The sequence below is a fragment of the Lactuca sativa genome, chromosome 8 (assembly GCF_002870075.4).
Source record: "Lactuca sativa cultivar Salinas chromosome 8, Lsat_Salinas_v11, whole genome shotgun sequence".
NCBI classification, from domain to species: Eukaryota; Viridiplantae; Streptophyta; class Magnoliopsida; order Asterales; family Asteraceae; genus Lactuca; species Lactuca sativa.
The window spans coordinates 71465791-71480272 of NC_056630.2; the positions used below are offsets into that span (position 1 = coordinate 71465791).

The 14482-nt window shown below is 34.6% G+C and overlaps 1 long non-coding RNA gene across 7 annotated transcripts; it reads right to left on the reverse strand.

The window, feature by feature from the left end:
• Nucleotides 1-8742: 8742 nt before the first annotated feature.
• Nucleotides 8743-11661, reverse strand: LOC111902628 (uncharacterized). Of its 7 annotated transcripts, none has more exons than XR_008225665.1 (5): nucleotides 11307-11661; nucleotides 11111-11132; nucleotides 10837-11017; nucleotides 10064-10204; nucleotides 8743-9738 (listed from the first exon to the last, which is right to left on the reverse strand). It is a non-coding gene; the product is annotated as an uncharacterized LOC111902628 (long non-coding RNA). The 7 variants fall into 7 exon arrangements; XR_008225666.1 differs by having other exon boundaries at nucleotides 11111-11212; XR_002853879.3 differs by having other exon boundaries at nucleotides 8743-9129; nucleotides 9677-9738; nucleotides 11111-11661.
• Nucleotides 11662-14482: the final 2821 nt, after the last annotated feature.

Sequence of the window (14482 nt, forward strand, 5' to 3'; positions counted from 1 at the left end):
CATTGATCAAGGTGCTTGCCTTTTATGCGTTCAAATGAGAACTCATAGAACTCACATGCATAATTAACTCGACTGGAATGGCACAGAAACAAGATAGTGTCAACACGATAGGTCGTAAACCTCAAGTCGTGTGCTGGTGATGATTGATAAGGTTTATTTTTTTTTTGATTTGTTCTTGAAACCTTTCAAGACCATTAAGACTCCCACTGACTCCTTGACATATAAGATTCTCTTGTCAATAAACATTTCTTGACAAACAAATATTCAAGAGTTAGTGTAGCTTTTATCAAAACAAAACACTTCATAAAATTGGTTCTAGTTGGTCTTTGTCTTATCCAAGACATCACAACTTTCCACATTTGATGAATGTTATAAACCTTCCTAATACTTGTCACTCAATGTCACAATCTTAACTTTAAGACTTGTTTTGGAACGAAGTATGATTGGCCTTTTGATTTAACCATTTCTTCAATTCTTGATTCCTCTTCTCAGACATACAATTGTACTAAGACTCACTTAGAGGATCAATCGAGATATGGTTCTTAATCATTAAGACCTATCATAAAACATAATAAAAGGTACTCTCCCTTCTTCTTAGAATAGAGAAACTTTTATCTTTCTGCCTACTTGATTCTTCTTATTCGTTCTGCCATTGATTTAAACTCTTTTAATCAATTCAGAATTATACTTAATCTTATAAGTATAATCATATTTACTAAACCTTTAGTAAATTATGACGACTATCTTTGTTACTCTTGTGGTGGATTTGATAAACACACAACCTTGTGTACTTGATCTCCCAGTCCTTCACTTGACACTTTGTCAACGAATTAGTCTAATTTCCAAATATGAAATTTCTCATTCATCATGCAATACTCGTTGTATGATTCCAAGTTTCTATCCAATTCAGACTTGGGTGATGAGAAACTCTCCCTATTTGGTAAATTCTCGACATTTCCACAAATAACATAATTAAGAATCAAAACCATTATTGCTAATAATAAAATTCAAACATCAATTTTTTCATACACGCCATTGCAAGGATAGATAAATAAATAAAATCAAATTTTATCTTATTGCGGAAAAGTTTGTCCTTACAATGCAATTCATTGAAAAACTATGTTAGTACATATTTCTTAGCAATCTATTCTAACTCTAAGTAGTAGCTCAAGATTAGGGTTTTAATTATTTAAATTTCAAAACAAAACCTTTAAGTTTAAATTTAAACCATAAAACTTACATGGGCACAAATGAAACTTTTTCACAACACAAGGATCAAATAACAAATAATAGAAATTAAACAATTAATTTTGTCATTATCTATATTTGACCTAATTTCAATTTCTTGCAAGATAAGTTACCCAATTAATACAAATAGTCAATCTTTAATGATATAAGGAAGTTATTATCTAATCAATTGGTAATTATCTTTTGTTTAATCAAGGATATTCTCAAATATAGGGTAAAATTCGAATATTAAAGATCCAAAACAATTAAGGCAAGTATCCTCAAGCAAAACAACAAGAAATCCCGAAACTGCCTCCTTCTGACGCTCGAACTCGCCGAGTTCCTCTATGGACTCGCCGAGTTCATCAGACAGGAGACCAAAAAATCGATTTTACAGCTTGAACAAACAAACAAGGCATCAATACAATAGAAACCAATCAATGCTCTGATACCACTGATGGGTTTTGGCCATAAGAACATCTTGTGTGCTCATACAAACCCTAATGCTTGGATCTAGGTTTCTCTATTGTACATGCAATTCATCCAAGACTTTAAACCCTAGATCTAGCATACAATTAATCATATTAACTTATGAATGAGGTCTTAGATCTTACCTTGATTGTTATGTAGCAATAACAATCTCAAATCCTCCTTGTAATGACTTTAGAAAGCTTAGAGTCACAATTGTCACTCCTCTAATGGTTCACAAACACCAAGAGCAAGAGGATGAAGAATAAGGAGAGTGGAGGCTGCCCAAAACATGTGGAAACCCTAAGGAACAAGTTCACCACGTTTTTAGTCTCAAGGGTCCTTTAAATAGTGAGGCTATTAGGGTTATCTAACAAGGAAACCCTAATTTGGATGCTTAAGCCCTAAGCAATCCATGGACTCCCTCCTTAGAGGCCTAGGACGATTTCTAATGGGTTTCCCCATAGAATTCATCCACCCCCTCTAATATGGAGTCCATTAGCCCAATATTCAACTATCACACAATTGACAGTTCCAGTCCTTTAAGTTTAATTAATGTCTTTTAGCCACAAACTTAATTCTTATTAATTCTTGACTAATATTAATTAAACATTATGATTTCTCCTTTAATATATTATTCTCATATTATATTAATAAATCATAATTAATCCTCTCTCTCCATAATTCATCCTATCAAGTTGCTTTGGTGAAGGCAACCCAAAAGGACCATGCACCATCGGGTCAAGTACATACCAAAATAGTTATGGACTTAGACACTAATCCAACAACAAGAAGGTGTGCTATGGATGTAACAAAGAAGGGCATATCTCTAGGGACTGCCCAAAGAAAAACGAGGCAGCAAGGCCAAACACACCACCAAGGCCAAGAGCATTCCACATGATCCTCGACGAAGCAGAAAACCATGTGATGTGTGTAAAACCAACTAGTTTTAATCCTACTAACTTAGACACAAAATAAACACACGAAAGGCAGTGTACCTATCGATTAGTAATATAGTTCAAGCAAGTAGGGTATCGAACACAGGGAACGGTAAACAATTAAAATAAATGCTAATATTATCTAAATAAAACAAATAACAAAATGGAGGTTTTCTCTAGTTTTACAAGATTAGAAACTTAATTAGAATAACCAACACACAAATTAACTAACTAGCAACTGAAACAATTAATTACTAACTAAATTCAATAGTAAAGAGGACTTCTGTTTAGGTACGAGTCATTTGTTCCCATGGATGATTTTAATGTATCAGATTAATTCTTCATTGGCTATCGATTAAGATAATTAGGTTCACGTTCGCTATTCCTAATTCTTAGAAAACAAATTAACTCAAGCAATGGCCAGTTGTCTAAATTAAAGGGTTTCCTAGATTATTGATTCGGGTTAAGTAAGACTTGTAATGGTTAATTAAATTGACCCTTCAATTAACCTATTGCTGATGTTCATCAAACAATCTCACACATTAACTTACCTATCTTTTAGTTAATTCTAGTTTCACATTCGTTATTCCTAGACATACAACTATGTGGTCACAATAAATCATATGAAATTAGTAACTAAGAGATGTTCATACAACTTAATTACTAATTTGTTAACAAAAGAATAGTTATTGTCAACACATAAGGTTCTTTAACAAGCTTAACAAAACATAATTACCAATTAAAAATAATCCTACTCAAATAATCAATCCATGTTCACAAAATTGTCTACCCTAATAGAAGAATAAGTTTTTAGCTCATGATTGCAGTAAACATAAACTCAAAAACAAAATCAAAGTATATAAACATGATTCAAATCAAAAAGTTACTAAGAATAAACCAAAATTGTCTTGATTCTCTTCACAATTGAATGTAGGGTTGATTCTTTAGTTCCTCACGACCTAGCAGCACTTCCAATCGTTTCTCAGCCTCCTAGGGTTTCTCTCCATGCTAGGGTATCGATCTGAAAGTCCCTTTATATAGATTTTCACAAAACAGAGGCTACTCGGCGAGTCCAGTGACCTACTCGCCGAGTACATCACTTAAAACCCGTGTACGGCAAGTCAGCACGTCCAGAATCGCGAAACTTCTGACCAACTCGCCGAGTAATCGACCCTACTCGCCTAGTACGTTTCGAATCAGCATTTTCTCAAAACACGAAAGTCGTCCGAAATTGTGTCTGCTTTTCAGAACATTTTGAATCTCGTCAATCGGAGTTACGGTTCATGAGATATGGCCAAAACACTGACGAGGGGTCAAGCTGTCCAGCAAAATCCTTCTTTCTTCAAAATCCAAGATCCAAGCCTCCAATTGCTAGTTCCGCTTCATTTTCCACCCGAGCATGTAATTGTTTCTGAAAAATGAAATTATAAACTAATTAAGCACCTTTTGTTCATTAAATGAGACAAAAACAACATAAAGTATTAAGATAATGCATGAATTTTATAACTAAATATGTCCATATCACCAGATGAGGACTTCATATCCGAAGATCAAGTTATGCAGTAGCCATAGTATCGTATGATGTAGCCTATTAGAGGCATAGTCTAGGGTGAAATTGAACACCTATGTAATCATTTCAAGAAATAATAAAGCCTTCGTTTTGTTATCTGATATGTTAAACTGTTATGTGATTTTCTTGTATGGTGACTTGGAAAATTGCAAGACAATACTTGGGACGAGTATGAGTAGGTGTGAAAGGTAGTAGATGCATATACTACCGGAAGCAAAGGACTCACGCTTGGATCAGGGAAAGTCACGAGGTTACCAAGAAGCTAGTAATTGATACCGTTTTATTCAATTATGTCGTTACCATCATTTCGGTAATGACTAAAAAGATTATTGATATTCCGACCCTAGTGGTCATATCGAATCGAGTCCGACTACGATGAGTATGTTACGTGGTTCAAAGAACCAAGTTCGATGTAGCATCTGACTTAAGACGGAAGATTGGAATAAAAAGCGAACAGTAGAGGTATCACGAAAAGTTGCTTGTAGCTAGAAATGTTACCTTTTAACATGTGATTTTCTCACATTAGAACATGAAGGAAGGTATAGTATGTTTTGGAATTTAACTCTAAGAGACCTGAGTCTAAACGTGCATCACATGATGATAGGTCATAATTTGGAGTCTAACCTGAGATAGAAAGCAGGTGCACGATCGAGTACTGCTTACAGTCAATAAGTCTAAGAGATAGACTTGAAGGAATATAGAAGTTATAATTATTACCTAGGATGAAGAGATGACGTATGGAGTCATTATACGATCCCTGTTTCATTGATGATCCCGGGATGTAATCATCCTAAGGGGGAGATAATTGTAATGCCCGCAGATCCGGGCTAGTCAAATTAGAGGCAATAAGTGTCGAAAATGACTTTTCGGCAAAATATTATTTAGAATAAATAATCTTAACCAAGCTGAAGTATGTTACAAGGTTTCCGTAGATATAAAGAACGCCGAAATCCGAGTTATAACGAAGAAGTTATGACCCGTCGAAGTTTCGCGACGGAACCGACACGATACCGGGAAGCATAAATAGTGAATTTACGATAGAGCGAGATTTAGCCTTAGCAATCTAAACGAAAGTTAAAACAAGAGCGTCCATAAAAAGAACGCCCAAATCTGACTTCGTATGAGGAAGTTATGATTTTTCGAAGTTTCGGATTAGCAGTGTACAAATCGAAATTCGAATATTAGATTGAGCGGTTTTTAGCCGACACGAACTGAACGAGAATCGAAGATATCGTTAAGAGTAGCGTAAAAAGAAAAAGATGGGCGAAAACGGACATCGGATGAATAAGTTATGAGAATTTAACGGACCAATCCTGTCCCGGCCTGTTAATAATATGACTTTTAAAATAGCATCAAAATTAGCCGACGGAGTCTAAACGAAAGTTGTAGAGTATGTTCCGTAGGCCTGGCAATGGAGCGGGTTTTGACCCTGATCCGATCCAAACCCTTAACAATTATACGGGTTTGGAACATAGTTTTTGATCCATTTACCCGTTAACGACCCGTACCTGCTAACCCTTTTATTAAAAGGGTCGGGTATGGATTATCACCGATCCGCTCCATTTATAACCCAATTATACATTTATATTTTATATTTCCTAAGTTTTACTTTAAATTCCAATCGAAAGTCCAAAGACTAAACTGGTTTTACATAGGACTCGAGGACTCAACTTCTAGACTTCCAGTCTTCTCCCAAAAATCATGATGTCATTTCATTTGTATTTCATCATATAATCACCAATTTCATTTATCAATCGAAATAAAGTTTGTAATTGCTATTCTCTGTCAATGCAATCGAGGGTCAAAAACCAATCGGAAGTAACTACAATAATGATTTTGATTCTAATCGAAACTCTTCGAGTAGATAATGTGTTTTCTAAATCAACATTTGTTCTATTTAACAAATGTTATTTTATGATTTAAGTAAAATGAGTTTGATTATTCAAAAAACCTACAGGTTACGGGGCGGGTTGGGATATCTGCTAATTCGGTGGATAAGAGTATGGGTTTGATTATTCAAAACCCTGCGGGTTACGGAGCAGGTTTGGATCGGCTTTTGGAATTTGTTAAAAGGATTTGGATTAAGGTCGATTCGCTCCAAACCCGCCCCATTGCCATGTCTAATGTTCCGACCTTCGTGTGGATATAAAGAACGTCGAAAACGGAGCTCATACGCGAAAGTTACAAATTTTTAAAGTTGAGTGTGCAAATTAAGAAATCTGATGTGAGATGGATGGCGCGGCCTCATCGCAGCCGTCCATCGCCGATCGTAGAGCGCCCTTCGGATCATGCCATGTCACCTCGCTTCGCCTTACGCCCCGCGTCAGAGTTCGGTACGCCCAACGTACCCTCGGTCCTTATCCTCTTTCGAAGTGTGAGACAGCTGGATGTAGTTGGACCCTATCCGAAGTTACGCCCAGCGTAGTCCGAGGCCTCGCAAGGCATAAAAGGGAGCGAGGGTCTCCGCATTTTTTCACACCATTTCTCATTCTCTCTAGTTTCTTTCTCTCTCTAAGGGTTTTAACCCTCCCCTAAGCCTAGGTGATCCCCTAGCACCCTAAGGAAACCCCGAGGCTCCTGGAGTCCTGAGAAAAAAGGGTCTTTCGGTTTCGAAACGCTGCTCCGAGCAAAGCCAGATTTTCTTTAAAATCCGCTGTAAGTGAGCTACGCTTACGCAACTTTTAATATAGCTTTCAAATAATTATAGTAAAGTTATTTGGACTTTAAAATAATTATTTGGGATATTATTATGAGTTATATTGAGTGTTATTTAACACTTATATAATAAAAATAATAGCTAGGCTAGTAATTTGTCGCGGTTATCGTTAGACTAAACCCTAGTGGTATTGATACTAGGTTTTATCGAAGGAAATCATTTTGAGAGTATCGAAGCGCTGTCCGAGTGCTGAGTCACCACCTTTCAGGTGAGTGCATGGTCCCTTTCATCTTACACATAGATATGAAGTATTCTATATAAATTATGTGTTATGTGTGCGTATTATCTGACTACTTGCTGTCTATGCTAGTTGAACGATTTTATACATGTTTTAAAGGATTTAAAATGTATATGTATTTTATATCTACAAAAATGTTGGGGTAAACATGGGTAGATGTAATAGATGGAATATAAGTTGGACGATGAGTTGAGAGGTATTATAGACCACGAGGTGAGGGTGAGAGGTGAACGATGTGAGAAGCCTTTTCCCAAACGATGGCCCCGTCATTCAGCAGAGTATGGATCACAACCACAAACTATTCTAGACAGTCCAGTGGAACACTAGCAGGCTCGCAACCTGTAAGTGTTGTGAATGATGTGTTCACTCGGTGTACTCTAAACCTTGGTGATCATGCAGACTTGATGCCTAAACCCTGGTGATCATGTAGACTTGATGCCTAAACCTTGGTGATCATGCAGACTTGGTGCCAAAACCCTGGTGACTATGCAGACTTAGTGCCTGTTGTGTAAATCCCGACGACTATGCAGACTTAGTGCCTAAACCCCGGTGACGATGGACTTCGTGTTGATTCCTTAGGATGATCCTTAGGAATGTATGAACGAGGAATGGTTGATTCTTAGGGTAGATCCTTAAGAGTAAAGAAGATAATGAGGATTGGTAATTGGGTTGATTGTTTGTTTGTTTGAACATAATAATTATATTATTGTGGGTTGAAAACCCTATGTACTCATCAGGTTTCCCAACTTGACCCACTCAGTTTATTTATATCACAGGTGTCGATATGAAGTGACATTACACTGAGAGATTAAAGAGATGTAGATCACTAGTAAGTTCTGTTTATGCTTATGTTTCTGTATTGACGATGACATCCCAAACGTTTTAAAATAAATAAAATACGTTTCTTCGAAAATGTTTTAATAACGTATTTATCATGTTTTTCTAGGAACAAATTCCACAAAATTTTTATGAAAAGAAGTACTCTGATTTTTATAAAGCATAAACAAAAATCGGTCTTTTTTGGCCGAGAAAATGAGGATGTCACATCTCCAACCCAAAATGACATTCCACATTGTCACATAACATGTATGATCTGCCACATATGGAGTCTTTGGACAATAATATATTAAAAATCATCAAAGTTGTTTAAAATGCACAAGATACTTGCATTGTCAGCTCGATTGACAATACATTGATCTTTTTGGTGATTTATCCTTCATTTTTAGTTTCTTCATTGGACTGTTCTCTTGATCACCCAGGACATACAACTCTTTTCTAGATAAATCCCATCATTTTTAACATGTTTATGTTATCTACCTCAATTCTGGCTTCACCAACGACTATGTAATTAGCTTTCTGCCCTAATCAGTACATGTTTTTTGTTTGCAGAAAAGTCTTAATAATAATAATAATAATAATAATAATAATCATAATGTTAATGATAATAATAATGATAATAATGATAATGCTAATGCTAATGCTAATGCTAATGCTAATGATAATAATAATAATAATAATAATAATAATAATAATAATAATAATAATAACAACAACAACAACAACAATAATAATAATAATAACTAGATGCATTCCCCCGCGTTGCGGGGGTTGGAAGGTGTTGTTTTTGTGTTAAAGTATAGTACATTGTCTTAATTGGTAGCCACAGTTAAGTATAATGCTATTCTCTGCAATTCGCCCTTCTACAATTTTGATGCTTAAAATAATAAAAATAGAGGACATTGCTCTTTGCAGAAAAAAAGGATCCAAATTACATAAAGCTAAACATTAAAATGAAAATACATTGCCCTATTTTAGTATTTTGTTCTAAGATATGCAAAAAAAACCCACTTAACATCAGTCCAATGAAGCACGTTTGGATGAACCCGGTTCAACTGTTCATGCTTTCGTTCCACACGCATAAACGGGTCCGGAGGGCAAAGAGGTAATATATGGTTTAGCAAAAAAAGTATCTCTACAAATAGCAACATAGCACAAGAGAAAATTAAAATTGGTTTCTATAAATTTATGGTCAAGAAAACTTTAAAGTAGCAACCAACTTTAAAATGTAAACATTCCAAAAACCTAGATTTGATGGCATAATAAAATATACCCACTTATAGCATCAGATGGTAAGCTGGTCATTAGACCACCATGTAATCGCTTATGAAAATACACTTAACAGAAGACACATCGGCTATCAAGTCTAGCAAGATCTAACACATTTCAAGACATTAAAAATAAAAAGTCAGAAAACAAAAATGGGCCTTAAATATCCTAACCAAAACAAATAAATGTCAAGAAAAATGGGGATTAGTATGTGCTAAACTGTTATATTATGAATCTAATAATTGTAGTGAATTATTTGTCTATTTGAAGATTTTTGTGTATCTGTTAAAAAATGTAGTTTTTCATTCATTGGTTTGCTAACTACTCAAGTAATTACTATTATGAGTGACTACGTATTTAAAAATATATTTAAATGATGATAAACATATATGTAGACGACATTTCTTGAGTACCTCTTCCCTCTTCCTGAAATTGGCTTCCCTAGCTTGCAACTTCTCTGTTTGTTCTTCAAATCCTTCAAAAATAACCATAAATAAGCAACAATTGTTATTAAAAAAGAAGCGACAATACTTCAAAAATAAACATATAAAGAGAACCTATAACCAAAATTATAGATGGGTAGTGATTAAGCAGAGGAGGGAACAATGATCTAAGAGAGTGCTATTTTTTTCAACGACTAAAATCAAAATACAATCTTTGATGTTTGCCTTCTCTAAAAGAAAGAAAATACACTGGTAAAGTTGATTATTAAAACGTTATATTTAGGCATATTTTCAAAAAAAAAAAAAAATAAAGAAAATAAAATGTTATGTATGATTTTTTTTTTATAAAAATCAGACCTTATCAGAATAATGTTTTAGTGTTGTTTTCCGGTATGCCATTTAGACTTCTGATGCATCAGCAGTGGAGTCAAGTTCCGTGGTGTTTTTTCATGGACGGTCCAAATGAGATGTAAAGATTTATAGGGTTCCCGCAAAAGGCTGCAATAACTAAATTTATTAAGTTTATAACAAAGTGTAGGTATCATAAAACAAATATCCTTTTTATGCCATATTCTCAAAGGGGTGAATTCATACAAAATTAGACCCTATGACAGCCGCTTTCAAGCAGGTATTTCATGTGCCTTTTGAAAGTAATCATCTCCATTATTAGTCTCTAAACTGTGGTTGACTGCAATTATTGGGGCTAATAATCGATTCTGATATATAAGTATAAAATGATATGAGTATAAGTCCGATAATAGCAGTATGATTATTCCCCTGGAATTTGAAAAGAGAAATTAACTTCATAGAATATACTCGATGTTTGATAAAACAGTTAACCGATAATCCAAGCTCATTATCGACCAAAACAAAAACCAAAACCAAAACCAAAACCAAAACTGAAAACCCAGTGGACAATGGTTTTAAAACCCCATCAAGTAACTTGTTTGATTATGATCCCTAGTTAACCGAACAGAAATGAAAATGAATATATATATATATATATATATATATATATATATATATATATATATATATATATATATATATATATATATATATATATATATATATATATATATATATATATATATATATATATATATAAATTCCAAAATGACAATCATTACCTACTTCGACTTTTGTTCTGGAATATGAAATCGAATCTGTCATAGATTTCTGCCCAAAATATTCAGATAAAAAAGAAGAGACTATCAAAATTTCCAATCAATTTTCCATTTGAAAACCTAGAAGTAATTGGAGATTTACATTAATGCTTCCATCTCCTTCGTGTCTACTCGTTCATGAACCCTAAAAAATCACAAACACGGAAATTATATTGTGAAAACACAGAATAGGAGGGGAGTGTAAATGTAACTATGTAAGCATTAGATCATCTGATACCATCTGTTGCAGTCTATGCGACCTGTGCCATCATCAAGCAAAAAGGAAAGATCAATAACCCTATCATCTTTGTTCAATATCATCCCTACCGACTTAGTTCCACTTTAATGAGTAGAAAAATTAGTAAATATGAAGATTTTGAATGGAAACAAAACCCTACGTTGTTTACATCAACGCAACCGATGAGAAAGTTCACCTTATCATCATTCGACAACAACGCTGTGTTAATTTTCAACGCCATCAGTGGAGAAAGCCATAGATTAGGGTAGACAGATCATTCGACAACAACGCTCCGTTCTCCTGCTTCTTCAATGGAGGCTATGGAAGAGGCGGTGTCGGTGAAAGCTAAAACGAAGTCCGATTGATGGTTATCTTCATCGCGTCTCTAATCCTATCATGACCGACAACGAAATCTGAGATTAAACTAACCATGGTATGAGAGAGGATTGACGAAGGATCGAGATAAGGTGGTGGCTTTCTGTATATAGTAGACTATACTGGAGGAAGAGAGAGAGAGAGAGTGACAGTGGGGAAGATAATGACGCCTTAGATTAGATTGCTAACATGTATACATAAACATGTATACATAAAGAATATACGATAATGTCAAAATAAACCGTAAAGAATATACATAACGTAAAAAAAATCACAAAATGAACCAAATTAAGTTGAGGGACTATTTCTGTCAATCCCTTAGCCACTTTACTATAGCTAAGGGTGGAGAATTTTAATATATATATATATATATATATATATATATATATATATATATATATAATAATAATAATAATAATAATAATAATAGTAGTAAGGGTTTTGTTTACAGAAAAGTCATAATATTTTTGTTTACAGAATAATCCAAATATTTTGGGATAGTGTCCCGAATTAATTTGGTACCGGTTTCAACCATTCAAAAAGGGTCAAACTGTAAATTTTTGCCAGTTTTCAGGACCTTTTCGTTCAAAAAAATATATTGGGACTAAAGTGTAACTTTTCCGAAAATATTGATACTTTTTTGGAGATTTCCCAAAGACAAAATTATAAAAATGGTTCCCCATACTATATAAATACAACATATGATCTTTATGAGGGATGTGTTGTATGGGTGGTTGGTTGAAAACCTGATAACCATATGATGAATTTGTTAGGTTAGAGGCTATGGAGAGGGATATAATTGAGGGAACATTTTCCATATATAGAACACTATATTGCGTGTGATGGAAGATGGGTGCGAGAAAAGAGTGAGGGGTGCCTATCCCTCACTCCCTCTCCTCGTGTGTTTGGTTGGTCTTTTTTTTTTTAATATTTATTAAATTATATACCTATTAAAAATTATAAAATATATCAAAATTCATGGTTTTTAATTCCCTAGAAAATGAGTATAATATTTATATAAATATTTTTTTTAAGAAAATAAAAAATAAAAAGTGGTGAAAGGTGACCATTTCCTGCCTTTTAGTGGGGGAAAGGTGAGTGAGGAAAAACTAACGTGACACTCAAAAAGTGAAAGATCTTTCTCATACATACATGTGGTCTTATATAATGGTTCTTAAGTTTAAAAGCTCTTGTATGGACCATTTGTTTTTCTGTTAAATTTTGTATGAGAAAACACCCCACCCCCCTCAACATACACATACACACCTATAGTCTCTCTCTCTCTCTCTCTCTCTATATATATATATATATATATATATATATATATATATATATATATATTGATGCAACCTGACTCCAAACCACGTAAGCTGCCGTGAGATGGTCGTCAGAATGGAACCTGGAAGGCCACAAAGAAAGAAAAGGCGTCAGCCGCTCTCCAAGATGAGGTCCCTTTATACATCAATTGAAGCTTTGAGCTTTTGGGAAATGGATGCTGATAGAATGGAACTATAACATCCTGTTTTGGAGAAGTTTCTTATTTTAGGATTTTGGACAATAAATGGATCACATAAAGGCCTTGGGATTCAAGGGAATAGGGTTTAAACCCTATTGGATGTTTATCACGTTGGTCATGTGACCTAAGCCTTGGTTTGAGCTTTGGCATCAAAGGGTAAAATGGGAAAAGTGGTGTTTCATACTTCTTTCATGAATTAAGGATTTTTTTCAGTATGTTTTTATTCAAAGGTAATTAGATAGAATTGTTGGTCTCTTCAATACCTTTCTGTTCATATAAAGAACGTTGAAAACGGAGTTAAAACGAAGAAGTTATGGTTGATTGAAGTTGAAGTAGAAATTGGGGGTTTTTCCCTATGCAAGGCGTAGGAAAGTTACGGTAGGCATAACTGCTATGCATGGCGTAGGAAAGTTACGCAGGGCGTATATTCTAAAATATTGAACGTGGGTTTAATAACCTATGCATGAAATATGTTATGTTATGCAAGGCGTAATCGCGGTAAATAAAAACCCTGCTTCTTTGTTTTGAGCCTTATTTAAGGTATCTAACTTGTGGGAAACCCTCTCATGACCAGCCTCCATCACCTAAGATCATTCCTTAAGAAACCTAGCCTCCTCTTGCTTTTTTTAGCCATGGCACCTTTTATGAGCTTATTTCTCCATTGGAAGGTTGAATCTTGAAGAACAAGGTGTCTGTAAAGTGGATGAAAGAAGGATTCAAGTACAGATCAAACAAGGTTGCTTCATTTCCGGACCATTGTGGGTAAAAAGCTTCTACCTTGCTCATTGATTTCTTAGATCTTATTTTTCGTCATTTTTGTCACTTTTGGTACTTTGAGCTTGTGTTTTGGCAGTTGAGGCAACTCCAACACATTTTGAGCTATGTAGAACACTCTTGGGACTTATTGGACTTGGAAAGTTGTGCTTTGGTGCTTGTTTATTAAGACATGCAAGTTGTGTTAGCATTTTTGGTAATTTTAGTGCATGAAGTTTAGATCTTGAAAGTTTGTGAGCTTGTTATGGATAAAGTTGAAAACTATCCATCTAAACGTCATATTGATTCAGATATGAAGGTTGGAGACTTGAACTTAATGGATTAAGTTGAGAAGGATGCATTTTTGGTCCCTTTGAGAATTAAAGATTAGATCTTTGTTGTTCGGACCATCCTAATGGATTAAGTTGGAAACTTTATCCATTATGGAGCTAATAGGAACCATATATAAGAATTGGATGGTTAACTTTCTATATTAAGCACTTAATAGGAAAAGTTGGACAACATCATGCTACACAGGGTGTAAGACAGTAATGCATGGGTTAATTTGGTTGGAAGTTGACCGTTGATTGTTGACTTTAACCAAGTTTGACTTTAGGTATTTTAGGGTATTTTGAGTAGTGGATTGAGACTTGGTCCCTTTCTAATGTAAAGTTGACATGTAGAGCTGATATTTGGAATAGTGATTAGTTCAAATATCTTTGGGGCTT